The following is an 18,386-nucleotide window of genomic DNA, read 5'->3' as shown; positions in this document are numbered from 1 at the left end:
GCCAAGCCATGATTTGAACCTAAGTTTGTTTGGCTCTAAAGAAGAAACTCATAACTTCTAGGGGAACACTGTTACCCCGAGGGACAAATAAACAGGTGCGGAGTTGGAATGATGTAAGTTAAGAAAAAAGTACTGAGATAATGAAGAGTCGGATAGGAGGTCATTTTAAGAATATTTCTTGGAGGAGTTGGGGTCTGCTGGTTTTGAATGAGGCCATAGATGCCAAATCTCTGGGCGCAAGAACATTAATTTGAAGTAGGGAGCAAATAAATGAGATTAATAACATGTAGGGTGAAGAGGGCATTGGAGACCGCTTTTTCAAATATAATTCTGCTTTATAACTTTTGATTATGCTACTTTGCCCATGAGGTAAATACTCAGCTTGGTACACATGACTCTTAGGACATGCTGAGATAACGTTTATGGACTCACTTCCTGCCACCCCTCCGTGCACCCTGTACTTAACAGCCATAAAAGGTCTTTCTTCACTCCTTTCCTCCTTCCTTCTGTGGTTCCTTCCTTCCTGTTTTTCCTTTATTCATTCTTTTTCACGCATTTCCTCAGGTATCATAAATGGACTACCCACTGTGTGCCAGGAACTATACTAAGTCTTGGGGGGGGTCTTGGGAGTAGAAAGATGGACATCCTCAAGGAGATCGTGCGTGGCCACAGTGCACAGACTTCATAACCCATTATTTTAGACTTTGAAATATGCTATTAACAAATGGTGAAAACAGAGACCAAAAGAGAGTGTGGCTTTGCCTGAAGGAGGTGATCTCTGAACCAGGGTTAAGAGCACATAGAAATTTGTCAGATGCATAGAGGAGGGGGCTTTTCAGGCAGAGGAAATAACGTGCCTGAAAAAGCAGCAGGTATTTGGAGAATGGAAAACAGTGTTCCCAATTGTCGACTTGAGCCATTTCTGAGATGTGGCCATTATGTTTTTCCCCTTGTTCCCAACCTTTGTATTTCTCTCCCCAAATCCTGGGGCCTCTTCTTCCACTGTCTTCTGTTTCTGCTTCCTTTCACCTCTTTGCTGACTCGGAATTAAACTCTTCATTTCAGATCTCTGACAGTTTCTCCCCTGCTTTGCTAACCACTTTAAAAAATAGACATTTAAAAGCCTTCTGTGGGTCTCCCGCTATGTTATGGCTCTCGTGCTGTGTGAATCGACGCTCCCTGCCCGGAGGACGTGGGCCCCACCGCTGGGGCCCCGGAGGCTCTGAGGCTTGCAGTCAAGTCTCGCACCATGGGCTGTGCCCACTGACAGCTTGGTTTCCGCTTCCCAGGGTCAGTCACCTGCTGTGCACCTGCCTTCAGCAAAGGGCACGGCACCAGACTGCTGGCTCACCAACGGGGTGAGGCCCAGATAGGGCTGTGAGGCAGCCCCGTGCAGCACGGAACAGGTCCAGACCCACTCCCAGCTTTTCCTTACCTGCGTTGTCCTGTGATCCTCAGTGCAAGCTCATTCTGCCCGTGGTTCTCTATTCCTGAGCAGAGGTAGGGCTGATTTAGGCTGTTCCACCCCATCTTGATTGGGCTCTGCCCCAAGATACCCTTGCTGCTGTCTTGCTCCAGTCCTATGCCTCAGGTGACCCATGAGATTTCACCTATGCCTGGCACCAAATCCTGTATGTGGCCTGGTCCTGACTCGGGGACCTTTTCCCTGTACCCAGGGCTTGAATTTCTATAGGCATTACACAGGGACCTTGGAATCCCTAGGCTTAGGGTCCAGTGCCCTCCTGAAATTTGACTCTACTGCCTGTGGCTAGGCTCTCTAAAGCCCCAAGGACTCAGGTTGCCAGAGCCCCAGAAAAAGATGCCGAATTCTGAATAGCCACTGTGCCTCATTCCCTTGCTGTGTCCCATATAGAAGTCAGGAACCCAGATACCAGATATTGTTCTTCCTTCTAATTATTAGGAATAATACAGCAGTTAATGCACGTGGAGCATCTACTCTGCCCATTACTGTGCTGAGCACTTGAGAAGAATTAGCTCCAGGAGAAAAGTGTTCCATGGTGCTGGGATTCCAGCTCAGCAGCCTTGCCCTAAACCCCATCTTCTTAAGCAGGATGCATTTCACTGTCTGCCTCAACTGGACCCTGACCTCTCGTTGTCATGCTTCGTGCCTCTCTAGCCAAACCAGCTTTCAATAGCAGCTTCCTCTGGGTCAGCTTTCTCCAAAGCTTTCATAGCTCTGTGGGCAAATCTTGCTCCAGTGTGAGCCCTTCCTCTGCAATTAGACAACGACCAATTAAGTAAGGCACAAGGGAGTCCTGAAATGATTGTAAAGTGGACTTAGGGACACTGAAAGGGCAACTAATATCAACTTGTATACCAAGTAGCCAATGAGTATTTATTGTGCAATATCTCTGCTTTTGGTACTATCGTGGGATTGCATGGAAGAGGGGTCTCAGTGGTTAAGCCCATAGACTCCAGGACCAGACTGCTCAGACTTGAAAACTTACTTTACCACATTGATATCTACGTGACCTTGAGCAAGTTATTTATTCTCTCCATGCCTCAGTATTCTCATCTGCAAAATGGGGATAATCGTAGTACCTCTCTCTTAGGCTTCTTATAAAGATTAAATGAGTTAATTCATGTAGTGTTAAATAAATATTTGCTATATTGATGATGGTGATTACAGAGAATATGGCAATATGGTACCTGTTTAAATAAACATTTGCTATATTGATGATAATGATTATGGAGAAAATGGCAATATGGTACCTGTTTCAAGAAGCTTTTTGGTCTGTTAGGGCAGACTTCAAATCACATGAAACAAAATGAGACAATGTATAATTAAATATTAGTTTGGAAAATGGATATGAGATGTCTAATGAGGTTCTCAATAATTATTGGGGAAAATTGGGAAAGGCATTATGGAGGAGGAACTTGACTGTGGCTTTCAGCCTGAGTAGGCTGAAGAGAGGCCAAGGGGAAAGTGATGGTCTAGTCTTACTGACATGAGGGCTGCTTCCTTGCATAGAGCACTGATGGTCCGATGTGGGAATCAGCCCTAGGACAGATCCAGGGTACGATACCCATGAAGGCCATGATCAGATTAAGCATGGAGGGCATTCAGTCATATGGGAATGTACAGGAAGAAATGTTATGAGATTGAATAGTATGTCTTTCATTTAAAATAATAAGTTTCTACTGTGTTCGAGGTACTGTGTTTTTGAAACATTGGTGAAGACAGAGGTGACTCAGCCATGCATCTTTCGTTCCAGAAGCTAATAGTCGAAAAGATAAGATAAATACTATTGACAAATAACTAACACGAGGCAGAAAGCAGCGCCTGACATAAGGGAGGTGGAGATAGAGAGCCTTAGCGGGGAGTGATTGTTTGCTGTGGAGCCTGATGGCTCACAGTCTCAGAACCCACATTGGAACTACCTAGCCCAGGTCCAGGTTTCTACACTATGGGATGTATGTTGTGACCCTGAATGGTAGGTACATTTGACTGTATCCTCATCTGTGAACTGTGGATCAGAAGGCACCTACATAACGGAACTATCTCGCGGACCGACTGACATAGTGCGTGCAAACTGTGTGCCAATAAATGATAGTTGCCGCTAATTCCAGTGGACTGTGTCATTAGGGTCACGTCCCAGGGGAATATAAAGCCACAGGATGTCTGATGCCAGCGACCTAAGGTCAGCGGAAGATGGAATAAAAGAGCAAAGTAACGTAACGGAGGAATTCACGCTAGTGTAATAGAAGAGAAAGAATTGTTGCTGGGCTCAACCCCTTCCACTGCTTCAGGATTTACCTGTTGAATGTTTGTATGTAACTCCCAGAGGGCTAGAGAGCCCTCTTCTCCTTCCCCACCTGCTTCCTCCCTGAACAGCATAGTGATGCCCCCTAATGGGAGTGGAGCTAGTTGGTGAGGGTGTAAATGGAGATTCCATTATTGGAGAGCAAGTCTGCAGTGTCCGTTAAAATTTAAATGAAGAAAAAAAGGCGAATATCCCCGAAGCCACGGGTCCACCTCTCCGCCAACACCCTGGAGCAGAATGCACACACGGGCAGTGGGAGCCATATACCAGGTATTCAGTGTTGCACAGTTTGAACATAAAGACCTTGCTGTGTGGTGGGATCCCCGGACACAGGCGAAGAAACAAAGTTGCTGGACAGTAGGTACAGTGCACTATTCATACAAAAACCAATGTGTATGTCTGTAAACACGTATTGACAGGTCTACAAAGGCTACACGGTGAAATTATGATGGCAGAGGGGAGGAGAGAAGAGAAACCTGAGCCTTATAAGTGCTGTCAGAATGACTGGGAGACGTAGTCTCATTTTATTGTATAATTACAAACAGCACATAAGTAATATAAGGAAGCTTCAGTTGTCTACCCACATTTGCCACATCTTCACCTCACTCCTGTGTCCCTTTCAAAATGGTGGATGTCAGGTTCTTTGGCAAATGCAATGTAAAAAAAAAGCGTGGTTTCGTTTATTCTCATGCACTATCCCCTTTAAAGCTAGTAAAAAAAAAAGTGTGTTGCCATTTTTTAAAAATTTTGCAAACAGTTGAAAAATTAAATTTGGCTCCTAAGTTTCATGGGGAATGATTTAATGTTCTCCCACACGTCGTTGGCATGCACATATGTCCTAAATAAAAATGAGCTACACAGAAGTATAAATAACGTTTATGTGAGATGGACAGTCCCACTTAGCTTGTTTTCCCAGACGAGCATGAAAATGCCCATTTAAAATTTACATTTAGACAGGAAAATTACCATTATCTCAATAGTATGAGGAAAAATAATAATTCTAGAGGTTGATGCCTTCAAATGCACAGCAGCCAACACATGACTTTTGCAACCATGCAGGTACGTTAACTAAACGTGCAGATGCAGAACTGAGCCGTCAGACATTTGTTCGTTTTCAAATATCTAGATGACTGATGCATTTCTTTTTTATTCATGTATTGGCTGCTAGAGAGACTAAATAGAGACCACATTACTTCAAAATTACTAATTATAATAGCATATACTTGGTGTGTTTTCAAAACTGCATTCCTGTTTCTGCCTACCAGAACCTCACAGAAACCCTGCTCATTTATTTAGAGCAAATATTATTGACACCATTGTATAAACTGACACTGAGTTTCAGAGAGATTTAATAGGTTTGTCCAGGTTAGCACCGGCAGTATCATAGCCACACTTTTGCTCACAGCACTTATCCCTAACACGCGTAACATTGTGTGTTTGTCTTTTTCGTTTTGATCTGACGCACCCACTAGAATGAAAATTTTATGAGGGCAGGGGCTTTGCCTGTTCTCTTCATTGCCTGGAATAGTGCTGGGCACAAAGATAGAAAGTACTCTATAAATACCTATTGAGTGAACGGATGAATGAATGAATGGGACCTGAGACTGAGCCAGCACCGAGTTCAGCATTCTTTACACCACAACATTTACCCCCAAACCTTTTAGTGATGATTATAAAGATGGGGAGCCATCTCCAATAAAGAACATCCAGGAGGATCTGGTTATAGACTCTCTTCTGGGACAGACATGGTATATATCAAAGAAGAAAAAAATCAGGGGTGACGTTGGGGGAGTTGGTCAAAGAGTACTTATCATGGTGAGGAGGTAGCAAGGTGCAAGGAAGAGGGCCACCAATTCTGACTCTGGACACCTTCCTGGAGGAAGTGACAACTCAGCTGAAAGATTGAGTTGGAATTCTCCCAGCAAAGGGGAAGAGAAAGCAGGGAGCCTGCATGTGCAGGGGCTTATGGGAGAGATAGCCAGTGATGTGTATGTGCAAACTGAAGGTTGTTCAGTGTAGAAAGGGAATAGTGTGAGAGAGCGTGTGAAGTGCAGGAAGATACAAGGCTGAAGATGTAAGAGCCAGATCACAGAGGGCCTTAGCAGGCCATGTGGAATGAAAGCTCAGACTTTATCCCGAGAGCTGCAGAGAGCTACTTGAATGATATGGTGTTGTAGGTACAGAGCAAAGCAGGCCTCACCCGGAAAGTTTCTTAAGTCTTGCTTATGCAGGCTCTAGAAGGATGAATAGGAGTTTGCCAGGTGAGCAGGATAGGATAGATGTGAGGGATCCTGCAAGGTCGGCATGATTGGGGCACTGTGTGAGTCATGGGGAGTGATGGAAAAGGAGCTGGGAAGTCAGTCCAAATTATGAGAATCTTGTGAATCATGCTAAAGAATTACTATTTGATTCCATAGGCAGAGAAAGATACAGTGTTCTCCAGTATCTTCTGGACCTTTCTGTATGACTTGTTATGCCACTTCTTACATTAGGCTCTAATTGACTGCATGCTATATATAAGGCTGAAGTTCTTGGTGACATAGGAGAATCCTGTACTCATTTGAAGGTAGTGGTAAAAGGCTTGCCTTGGGGAAAGAAAGCCTTGTTCTGAATCCTGGATATATCACTTACTGAGATCCGTTCTGAATCCTGGATATATCACTTACTGAGATCTGGGGCCAATGCACTTAACTTCTGTGACTCAGTTTTGCCAATGAGAAAATGGGACCAATTTCCAATTGCTCTGCCAGCTTCGTGGGATTGTTGTGAAGGCCAGCAAAAAAAAAAAAAAAAAAAAAAAAGCGTGTAAAAAACTGTCTAAGCTGGACTGAACTGTGTGTGTGGTAGGGGGTGGGATGAAATAGAGGAGGGTAAGTACAGATTAGAGGAGGCAAGCTCAGCTGTTGGAGAGCCAGGAAGTACAGGAAGGAGCCACACAGTTAAAAGGAAGAAATTAAGAGGGTGTGACAGGGTGGGATAATAGCCCAAACAAGAGGCTGGAGAGTCCATGGGAAACAAATGAAAGGGGAAGAGTCTATGGGATAGGTCATTGGTTTGTTAGTCATTAGGTGTGAATAAATAGATATGTTCCATACTGTCTTTTGATGATTGTTCTTGATAAGATGCCTTTTTTAAATGTTTATTTTATTTTTGAGAGAGAGCGCAAGCAAGCAGGGGAGGGGAGGGGCAGAGAGAGAGGGAGAGAGAGAATCCCAAGCAGGCTCCACTCTGGCAGCACAGAGCTCCACGCAGGGATTGAACTCAAGAACCGTGAGATCATGACCTGACTGGAAGTGAGGAGTACGCTGCTTAACCGACTGAGCCATCCAGGTGCCCCTCCAAGAAGCCTTTTTTAAAAAAGGGGCCCAAGGCTATGCTTCCATGGAAGGCCTGTGAAGGCAGACTTCTCCAATCCTGATGCCTCTTGAAGTGCATTCATATGTTAAAACAATGGCAGTGAAATAAAAACTCAACTCATTCATTCATTTATTCAGTAAATACTGACTGTGCCCTGGGAGAGAGCCTCTGCCAGATACTGGGACACAGGGATGGACTCAGGGAGCTTACAGTCTGGCAGGTAATCTTGAAAAGTATCTGGAAATGTCATATTCTTAAGGAAAGATATCAAGCTTCAGTCAATGGCCTTTAGCCCCTCGCCCTGCTTACCATATATTCACGAGCCTTCTGTTCATGAATTCTTGCTCAGAAGTTTATTATTCTAGTAGTAATCTTCCCCCACCGCTGATTTGTTTTCAGTACAACAGTGGTTCTTCCTTGGGAGCCCTCAGGCCTCAAGAAGACCAGGAATTTGGTAATGAGATCTGGATCCTTTTTCAACTTTTAAATGGAAACACCACATGAGTTTTAAACAAATGGTCTGTAATCCTATTACTAGAACACCAAACTGTTTTTCTTTGCACATGTTTGTTATCTTTTTATAAACCTAAGGGAAAATGTAGCATACATGCTAGTTTTTATGTCACTCCTTTTAATTAATAGTTCATTGTAACCGTTTTTGAGAATTCCCCAAATTTTGAAATATCTGAGAAAAAGCTTGACATCCTTGATGAAGCCACACAGGCTAACCTGAAGGTCAGGTATTTCTGTCTTTGGTCAGCCTGGCAGTCACAGACTGTCTCTCACCCATCAGAAGATGAGGCTGGCAGCTGTAGATGTTTTGGCCTATTAAAATGGTGGACAGAGGTATTGATAATGTATTAATAAATATCCAGGAAAATAAACCATTTTTTAAAACTCCAGACTTGGTTGGGGAGGGGGGGAGAAATAATGTCTTTAGTGGTGCAAAGACCAAATTACTGATGAAAAAGGACTTTGCAGGGGTGCCTGGGTGGCTCAGTCTGTTAAGCATCCGACTCTTGGTTTCGGCTCAGGTCATGATCTCCTAGTTCTTGCATTTGAGCCCCCAGTCAGGCTCTGCGCTGACAGTGCTGGGCTTGCCTAGAATTCTTGCTGTCTTTCTTTGTCTGTCCCTCCCCCACTTGTGTTGTCTCTGTCTGTCTCAAAACAAATAAACTTTTTTTAAAAATTCGAAAAATAAAAAGGGCTTTGCAAAACAAGACCCATCATGTAACAGAAATGGGTAAATTAATGTTAAATTGGGGGGCTTTCCAATAATAATTTCTCTTGAATCTAATCCATGGCATTTGAACCCAAGGGGAGTGGTTAACCTGTTTAATAATGCTTAAGTAGGAACTGGCCTCTGTGCTACTGTACTAATTCTGGGTAGCCGTGTTCCAGAAGGCTGTATCAGAAGTCAGTACCCTTGCTTTTCCTAGTGATATGAGGATTCTCAGTCATTTGGAGAAGGACAGAGATGAGGGTAAGCTAAGTGAGGCATTTGCCTGGGGTGCAAATCGAAGGGAGGGGGTACCAAAACCACAGAAATCAAGACAAGTTCTACCTTAATGAAGTATTTTTAAGAAATCAAAATTGGCACAGGAAGGAAAAAACAAACCCCACTATGGATGAAATAATCCAAATTTTTAATAAAGATAGGATCAGCATTACTGATTTTTCCTTTTGTCTTAGGCTGTGAAAATGGTTCATCATGGCACTATTGAATTTTCTTCTTATTTAAAATTTGGATATTATGTTCCCAATGGAGTTTTTGCATTAACTTTGATTTTTAAAAATATTGCATTGAAATATTATTCAGCTCAGTGGCTGAGTTCTACCTCACCTGCCTCACTCCATCACCGTAGTTAGTCCCCAGCATCTGTGAAGTTCTTCATACAGATCTGACTTGGAAGTGCGTTGTCTGGTGTTTTAACTTTTTCTTACTCTTCTCCCTGTCCAAGCCATCTTAACACCTACTTGGGTAGTTCGGATTGAAGTTGCAAAAAGTGCTATTTGCTATGGAATAAAAGGCAGTAGGAAGCATATTTGTGGAAGAGATTTCGGCCTGCAGATCCCAGTGCTGGCATAGTAATTGTTACATCCTCAGACATGCACTAGAGGTCAGGGAGGAGTGAGAAGGTCAAGGCTCTCAGTGACCAGCTTTTTGCCTCCAGGCTCCTGGAGGCCTTTGGATGAGAGGGCAGCACAGGTGTGTAGTAGGGGCAAGAGTGTTGCCAGGGAAACGCAACTTGGACTCTGAGTTCTGAGCTGCCAGTTGTGGTAGACCTGGTGCCATAACAGTGGCTAGAAATTAATACCCAACATTTTATTTTGCCTGTACATACAGTGTGCGTGTGTGTGTGTGTGTGTGTGTGTGTAACATAGCCAAGAATGCCCTCAATTTTTTCCCTTGATGTGATTGCTGGAGGATGCCACCAACAAGCTACAATTGTTCCTTCTCCACGAAGGTCTCTTTCTAAAGAGAATTGTGCAATGCGTTCATAGCTTCACATACCTAAGCTCTGCAGAGTGATTTAGATAAGAGTTACTTAGCATTTTTGTTGTGTACACACACTGAGGGTCGGGCTTTAGTTTATGTTCGAATCAGCAGTATATTCTAGAGGCAGTGTCCCCTATCACTTGTGTCTTCTCCCCATGTTAATGCCGGTGAGTAGATTTGCCGATTATAGCAGGATTGAGAGGAGCTCTGAATGTCTACCTTGTCTTCTCATGTTGTCAAACCAGCTGAACAAGAGGTAACGTGGAGAAGGTGAATCCTTTGAGAGTGCCTGGAAGAAACTCATTATGGCCTTTGCCATAATGTCTGAAGAACAGTTGATGACCCAGCCTTTTGAGGATACTTGCCATAAGGAAACGCTAACAGTACTTGAGTGGATTAGATGCCGAACCACAAATGCAAAATGTCGAAACCGGTCAGATTCTTGGAGCCATAGCTGATGATGGGGGAAGGTCTCAACAGGACAGTGGAAGATATCCAAGTAGACATGCAGTCATCACCCGAGTGGTCCTGCCACAGAAAAGATCCCGAGAGCGAGAAGAACATAGCATTGGAGGGACCCAGCAGCAGGAGGGGGCCTGGATGTAAGACTGCATCCAGGTCTAAGAATGACTGACACGGGTCAACACAAAGGGCACCCAACAGAGAAAATGGGGTACGTTGAACTCAGGATAGGTGGAATAAGAACGTTAGAATCAAGTTACTAAAATTAAGTCCTCTGGGTGGAACCAGGGTTGGAGAAAGATACACACAGGGCCAGAAAGAGGGCTACCAAATCAACTCTGACTTCATTGTCCCCCTTCGTAGGGCCCGTGTTCATTCCAGAGAAGGAGGGAGGACTGCCCCTTTGGCTGGAAGGTTAAGTAACAAAGACAATGACAAGGGTATGGCAGCTTATACTTATTAGGCTGTCTGTACCAGGGATGGTTTTAAAGGCCCACATGTACAAATTCACTTGACCCTACTGACACACTGTGAATTCAGTAGTATCCTCCTCCCCATTGGGGTAAGCACCTTGCTCAAGATTAAAGTGGCAGACCTGGGGCTTGAACTCAGACACTTTGCTTTTGTAGCCACATTCTTCACCACTGTGCTATAGAGTTTATGTAAGCATGTTATCGAAACACTCAAATTACAACTTCAGTGGTTCAAAAGAAATAGAGATCTGAGTATGTGGTTAAACTGGAATTTGGTGACAGGTCTGGGAATAAACACCTTTCCCAAACTGGGAAATAAGGATGCCTACAGTGAATTGGTAAATGCAATAGAGAAGCTTCATCCATGAGCCTTGCTCACAGGTTTCAGCTTGGTCTTTCTAGAACATTCTAGAATTCAGCCACCCATGCTCATTCATGCTGACTCTGGGGAGGTGCTCCCCTGAGTTCTGCTACATTCCTTCAGCTTTTGGGTCTTTTGACACTGTTCAGGGCTTGGTCTTTCTAGAACATTCTAGAATTCAGCCACACATGCTCATTCATGCTGACTCTGGGGAGGCGCTCCCCTGAGTTCTGCTGTGTTCCTTCAGCATTTGGGTCTTCTAACACTGTTCAGGACCCCATCGCATCTTCCCTCACCTAAAGCCCCTCTGTATAATGCATCTTGATTTCTATCTATACCACTTGGTCCAACCTATGCCAAAAACATTCCAATGGAAGTTAGAAAACAGTGTTCAGTGGCTCCTTCACACACATTGTTAGCTGGGGAAGCTAGTTAATTAATGTTCATTTTAAACTAAAACACCTTAAATTACTCACTTGAAATGTAAATACGTATTTAACTTTGGCATTTCATCTTCTTTGAGTAGGAGGAAGTAGGAGGGCCATTCTCTCCTGTTTTGGATTTCAAATTCACATGTCATGTGGATCTTATTCTCTTCTAAAGTTTCTATAATGTTCACTATCTAAAGAAAGCATTTAGCAACTAATTCCTTATTACATGGCAATATATTTTCTGTTGTTTTGTACCGTCATTGAACTCATTAATTGCTATTTAGCTTTTCATGGGCTTGTCTTGTCTTCCCAAAGGAAGTACTAACTCCCTAGGACAGGAGTTAAAACTCGTGGGTTTTTCCTGTGGTCCCCAGGGCAGTACCTTGTGCATCTGGGTATCAGTGTAATTTTTTTACTTACCAACACTGATCTTTTTATTATTGAAAACTTCCAGAAGGAGAGGTAGAAAGAAAATGAGAGAAAAAGAGAGAGAGAAAGGTGTCACAGAAGAGCAGGAGAGAAAAAGAGAGGAAGGAGTCATCTACTCGTCCATCTGTGTTTTTCAAGGAGATGGGTTATTCACAACTGGTACTAAGTTTACCTCCTCCTTTGCATTCCTGCTTTACAGAGGCGGGGCCCTCTGTGCATTTTGAGCAGCTAATCTGTACATGCTAATAAACTCTCTTAGGAATTGGGCGTTGGTGTTTTAAGCCATAGTCCCTTGATTATACAATATCTTTAGAGCCCCTGACTGATTTTAAAGGTGAGAAGAGAGGCTATTAGTTGGGAAAGCAAACTGTTATTTTATCAGTTGTCAGACTGGTGATTGAATATTTTAGTAGCAGACAGAGGAAGGAGGTTTCAAATCTCTGCATGAGCTTTGGACTGGATGCCTCTTACGGAAATAAACTGAAGAAAGGGAAAAAAATTATTTCCTCTCTTAATGGCTGTTATGGAATACCTAGAGGGTGATCCATTTGCATTCATAGTAAGTTGTGTCTGAAAGAAATTCCAAATTTCTGCATGAGAAAAGGAAGCAAGGTGTCTAGGTGGTCTTTTGGGCAGAAGAGCCAATGATATATCTGGGGAGAAGGAGGAGGTTTGATCTTGCTGTTTATAATAACAGTGGCTACCAGTTCTTGATTCTCATTAATATATGCTAGACACTGTTCTAGGTGTCTTGAAAGTTTTAATTCATTCTTTGTATCAACCCTATGTGGTAGGTAGTGTTCGTTTCCTCATGATGAGATTGAGGAACTTTCTTAAGGTAACACAATGAATAAGTAAGTGATAGAGTTTAATCCCAAGAAGTCTGACGGTAGAGCAAGGATTCAGCAAACATTTTCTGGAAAGGGCCAAATAGTGAATATATTTTTGGCATTGTGGGTCAAAATGGCCTCACCTCCTTAGCTCTTCTATTGTAGAGTAAAAACAGTCTAGAGAGTATGTAAATGAATGGGCATCACTGTGTTCCAATAAAACTTGATTTACAAAAACAGACAAAGGGCCAGATTTGGCCAATAGTTTGCCAGCCCCTACTCTAGAGCTCAACTGTTTGCCCTTCCAGAGTCTGCCTACCCCCTGCCCCCACCAGACCATTTTTTCCATTACTGTGAATTCACATGTATATGTAATTGAGGGATTGATTATTTTTTGGATTATCTGTGCCAAAAAGTGGGTGTTTTTTTTTTTTTCCTTTTTCTTCCTTTCTCAAATACCCTGTGGTCCTGAAAGAACTACAATGAAGTCTGGTGAATCAGAGCAGTAGGTCTAGTTGTTTCCCAAACTCAACACCTGGTTGTTGGGCATTCATTTCCTTGAGGTCATGATGGTGATGATTGTCTCTAGAATCCCCATTCCCTTTCCATATGATACCCAGAGGCTACTCAGCATTAAGGCTCGTCTAGCACGTACTGAGACTTATTTTCTGAATTCAATTTGATCCCTACCAATAGAGTATCGATGAAAGTGTACGAAAAGAGCTGGTCACTCAACCTGGATGGGCTCCTTTTAATTTGTCCCTAGTCACTGGAACAGAAGCAAAATCTCTGCCAGGGACTGATTGATTCATTAGGAAATGTGGGGTTAGAGGATTTGCTGAGTACCAAACATAAGGTTGATGGAAAAAGAATTAATATAATACTAATAACTGACCTTTATAAAGCACTTCATGATTTACAAAATGCTTTCCCCCCACTCCTATCAATGACCAGCCCATCTCTGCCCTCCTCTTCCCTCTGCTCCCTGGGTGTTTGGGGATTTGTTTTAATGGTGTTTTAGAGTGTAAGGCTGCTGATACAATCTAATCTGAGCAGGTACTGGGACCTGAGCACATTACTTATTCATGCATTTGCTGATTGGGATGGAAATCCAGGCATGACATCAGTAGATCCAGAAGGCAGTGCCTTTACATCTTCTATCTCTTTAAATCTGGGTCCTTGCATGTCAAGGAGACGAGAAAGTGCATCATTTAAAAACGCATCTGTCACTTATGTGCTTGGAAACATGTCACAGTGAGTGGTGAAACATTATTAATTCCTTTTGCCTTCGAAGAATAATTCATGCACTTACAAGTATAATCTGCATCACAATGAAATATTTGGATGTAAGCATAGGTGTAATTAACACCAGAAAAAAAATCTCTGAAACAAGTAAAGCAAGGAAATTCACAGTTAAGTTACCTTTAGCCGTAATCAGTGTGCCAAGGAACTTAGGGACCTGCTACAATCTTGCATAGTCTTGGTAATTATGAGGGCCAGCGAGGGGGAAGACGCGTGAGAGCTGTCTCCAAAGCTCCTGGACCCATGGATGAGGCTTGAGCAATTCGTGCTGGTTTGGCATGCTCTTCATAGTTTGGCGCCTTTAATTTAATTCATTGCAATAACCATTTATTGAGTCCCTGTCATATCAAAAGCACAGATCTAGACATGGGATGATATAAATTGATAATAATAGTGTAGTGGGTGCTGTTGATGCCCTGCCCAGATTTCTCTTACAGTTGCTGTGAATATTGGCTGCTGTCAGCCCACAGGTGCCCTCTTCTCCAGAGAATTGTCCTCAGCCAAAGGGGAACTGCCTGGCCCTGGAGAAGAGGATCTGACTTCCTCTGCCCTCAAGGGAACAGCCCATAGCCGATGACTGATGGATGTGGATGGGGGGAGGGTACAAAGCACTGGATCCAAGTTGATTTGGATTGGATCCATGTTGGATCCAAGACTTTGGTGCAATTTATCCTCCAGAGCTCCCCCTGAGATCAGGCTGGAGCTAGATTTCGGCAAAGCTTCTCTTCCTGCTCTATCTTGCTTTCCCTTCTTCCTGAGATCTCTCCTTCAATGAAGCCATATCCTTAAGCCATATCCTCATCTCAGATTTTTCCTCCAGGGAGCCTAACTCAAGGCACAGAGCATTGCCTCAGTTACTAGGGACAAGGCATTGCCTAGGCAATTCACAAGTATCAGCTCATTTGATCTTTAAAACTACCATTTTGCTGTTGGAATTGAGGCTCAAAGAGGTTAATTAAGGGCTCCAGGTTCCACAGGTAGGAGAAGCAGCTTCCTGGGACAGGTCTTTCAGACTCTGTAGACCTCGCTGAATCTGACTGCCTGAGTAGGGTAAGAGACGTGGTCATGCATGTTTTCTACCCACAGGAGCCTGAGTTCAATAGACAGAGAAAGAAAATGCCAAAATATTATCAGAGAGATGCAAGAAAGGTTAGGGGGAGAGGAAAGCTCATATCCAGATGAAAAGCATGACTGTTTGTGGAGATTTTGTCACATGCTTGCACAGAGATCATGCTGATGTCTGAATTTTTCCAACTGGACTCACACTGGTGTCTAGTCTGGTATATTTTAAGCTTTGTACTTGCAGAATAGTCACACGGATGAGATTGAGAAGGTATGAACACACATAGTTATGTTGTATGAACTCCCGCATCAGCCTATTGCAGATAAAACTTTGTGAGCATGACATCAAAGGAGACATGGGGCATGTTATCTCCTGATTCCAGAGATGACAGGAAGAGGGTGTCGGGTTTTTTAAGTACATCGGCAGAGGACCCCTCTTTGATGCTCCTGTTTCTGACATTGGCCACCTAAAAGTCATGAAACATACCTTCCGTGGTCCTATTCCCACGTTTTAGACCACTAGTATGGTGATAGTAGAGACGCAGAGAATGAGGAGATTTGGGATGTATTTTGAGCTAGAGCTGATAGATTTTTTTAAAGACTTGCTTGTGGGATTGGACGTGACCTGCACAAAGCTTCCTCTCCATTGTTTTCCAACCCCTGGGAACTAATAGCTGCCATTTTGTCCACAAGCCGCATGGGAAGCAGAATTTAATCTGCATTCATCTGCATAGCTTGTTCCCCAACCAGGCAATGAACTTGGAAGGGAAGCCATGTTTCCCACTCAGTCCCTTTTAGGTGCTCAGTCAACGTTCAGGGTGATCTTCACATTGAAGAGAACTCTTGATTTGGAGACATCAGTGCACAGTCAAACTCAAAGACTTCCTGTCCCAGCTCTGTGACTCTGGTTTTCCCCTGGGAATCAATGGTTTACTTCTCCTTTGCTCTCCTTGGAAAAGGAGATGCATACATGCATACATACATGCATATAATCCTAACATCTTTGGAATGACTTGCGTATTTTCCTAAATAAATCTGTTAGAGCATGATTTTGAATATCTAAAGATTGTGCTTATCGTTTGTGCGATTTGGTCTTTATAGGCAAGGTACATACGCTCTCCAATTTCATCTACGAAATGGGCGTAATAATGCTCCTGCCTGCCCCTTCCAGGGTTGTTTTAAGAAGCAAGTGAAAGTATGCATTTGAAAGTGCCCAGTCAGATAAATGGCTAATTAGATGCAAGGAAGTTATGATTTTTGTTTTTAGTTCTTGAAGCTTCGTGCATTTTATCTAGGCCAGATCACTGCTAGGTCGATTGATTTCATGCTGATTTAGGTGGCATTTTCTGTTTTGCCCGTGATAGAAAAAGACCTTCTTCCAGCATTGCTTCGCTCTGACTTTCTTAAATGCTCTCAGTGTTTGTTTCAAGGATGGAGAATCACATCACGCTCACTTTGCCTGAGCAGCTGTCTCCTCTGAACGGTGACCGGGGGCTGAGGAGTCCAACACAAAGCGAGGGAAGCAAAAGCTTGCCTGCCGACCACATTACAGGTCTGCTTGGTAGAGGGAGGTAGTCCAGTTTGTTTTTTCCCAAGTGTCTCCAAATACTCAGAGGTGGCTCTTCTTCCTTAGACTTGAAAGGGCCTCTTCATGTCATAGTTTCAATTTATGAAAACCTGTGCCTAGAATCTAGTGTCTGAATTTTTTCCCTCCCCTATCTTCTATACAATAAAAATGTTAGGGTTTATTCAGACTGTTCATGAGATACAGTCATTTCAGTGACAGGTGTAAGTGTTTCTGTAAGGGATAAACCCTGTATTTTCCAGGGAATATTCATAGGGAAAAAAAAAACCCACAAATACAAAAACACAAAGGGATTTAACTGGAATTATCCTCTGGGAATTTCTCCCAGTCATTTATATGTGCTTAAGCTTAGTATGACTTGTTAATAACATGGCAGAATTCAAAGGAACCCTAGAGATTTAATCCCCTCTTTTTTTTTTTTTTTTTTTTTTTTACTTTACACCAAGAGTAAACATTAGAATAAGGACTAGACCTCAGGGTACGTGTGTGCCGTCTATACCACAGCAGTTGGAGAGACTCAAAAGGAACCTTGGGCTTGTCTTACCTCAACCTGCTCCTTTCACAGATGAGAAGACTGATTTCTATGAACTCAGGTGTCCTGGCTCCTGGCCATGTTTCTTCATTAATCACCAAACATATGATATCAGATCATCTCCTTTCAGGAAGCAGAATATTCAAAAATAAGGCAGACAGTTTGGGGTTTAGTGTAGCTGGGTCTCTCGACTATACTCATAACTGACCCATAGAAGGTATTTTGGAGTTTAAAAGCCCATTGCTTTCTAAAAATAGCTGTCGCTTTTGTAGGACCTGGTCAAAACCAGGTGTGTGCTCCATCTTATGGCCAGTAGAGGGCGATCAAGTTAATACAATCTGTCTGAGCTGTTGAGCTTTCAATTAATGTACAGATATGAATAAATAAAACAACCAAGTTAGCCTAAATGTTTTAAAACAAACCCTTCAATCAATATCCACTAAATGGGGGAAATGCATTCTGCTTTATACACTGTAGTCATTCACCGAGGAGTATTACAGAGTTATAGCATAGACCATAACAGTTCATTAATCGAGCCCCTGAAATCCAGGTGGCTTGTCCTCCATCACTGTCAGGGCCGTGGTGGCCGTCAGGTGAAAGACACAGGCATGGAACTTGCCATGTGTTTTTGTAACAGCTGTAGAGTTTTCATATTAACAACAACACAAAGCTATACTCCACCACAGTGAAAGGACCTCTTATCAAATGTAATGGGGAGTAGCTCTTAATTCATTCTTCATCCCTCCCTCTCCCTCCCTATTCAATTTTCAAGGACTCAGCGATAAACAAATCAGCAGTGGAGGATTCCACCTCCCTGGCTGACTCCACAGGCAGCATAAATCAGGTCTGCTCTTGATTAGAACTGTGGGCAGGTCGGCAGCATTTGGAAACAAAATGAATGGCCCGTGGTCAGTGAGGTTTTCACAGTCCTGGGACACGGGCAAGATCAGTGTGAGAGTGAAGGCACATGCACATTCTCTGGTCATTCATTCATTCATTCATGCATTCATATGTTTGGAAAACATGCGTTGAACTCCTGACGAGGACCAGCCACTGGGCTAAAATCTGGAGAAATAAATATGAGTAAGACATTTGGCTTTGTTTAAGGAGCCAAGTTGGACCGTCTTCTTGAATAATAATTGTATTGAAAATGCTAAAGGAATGGGGCGCCTGGGTGGTTCAGTCGGTTGAGCGTCCAACTTCAGCTCAGCTCATGATCTCACGGTTTGTGAGTTGGAGGCCTGAATCAAGCTCTGTGTTGACAGCTCAGAGCCTGG

The 18,386-nt window shown here is 43.1% G+C and overlaps 1 protein-coding gene across 2 annotated transcripts in view; it reads left to right on the top strand.

The window, feature by feature from the left end:
* CA10 (carbonic anhydrase 10) overlaps window positions 1–18,386 on the top strand; it is a 488,094-nt gene that overhangs the window by 24,101 nt on the left and 445,607 nt on the right. The window lies entirely within an intron of this gene.

This window comes from Panthera uncia, chromosome E1, assembly GCF_023721935.1.
Source record: "Panthera uncia isolate 11264 chromosome E1, Puncia_PCG_1.0, whole genome shotgun sequence".
Lineage (NCBI taxonomy): Eukaryota > Metazoa > Chordata > Mammalia > Carnivora > Felidae > Panthera > Panthera uncia.
Note: the sequence above shows the minus strand (reverse complement) of the source record. Positions and strands in the feature narration are given on the sequence as shown.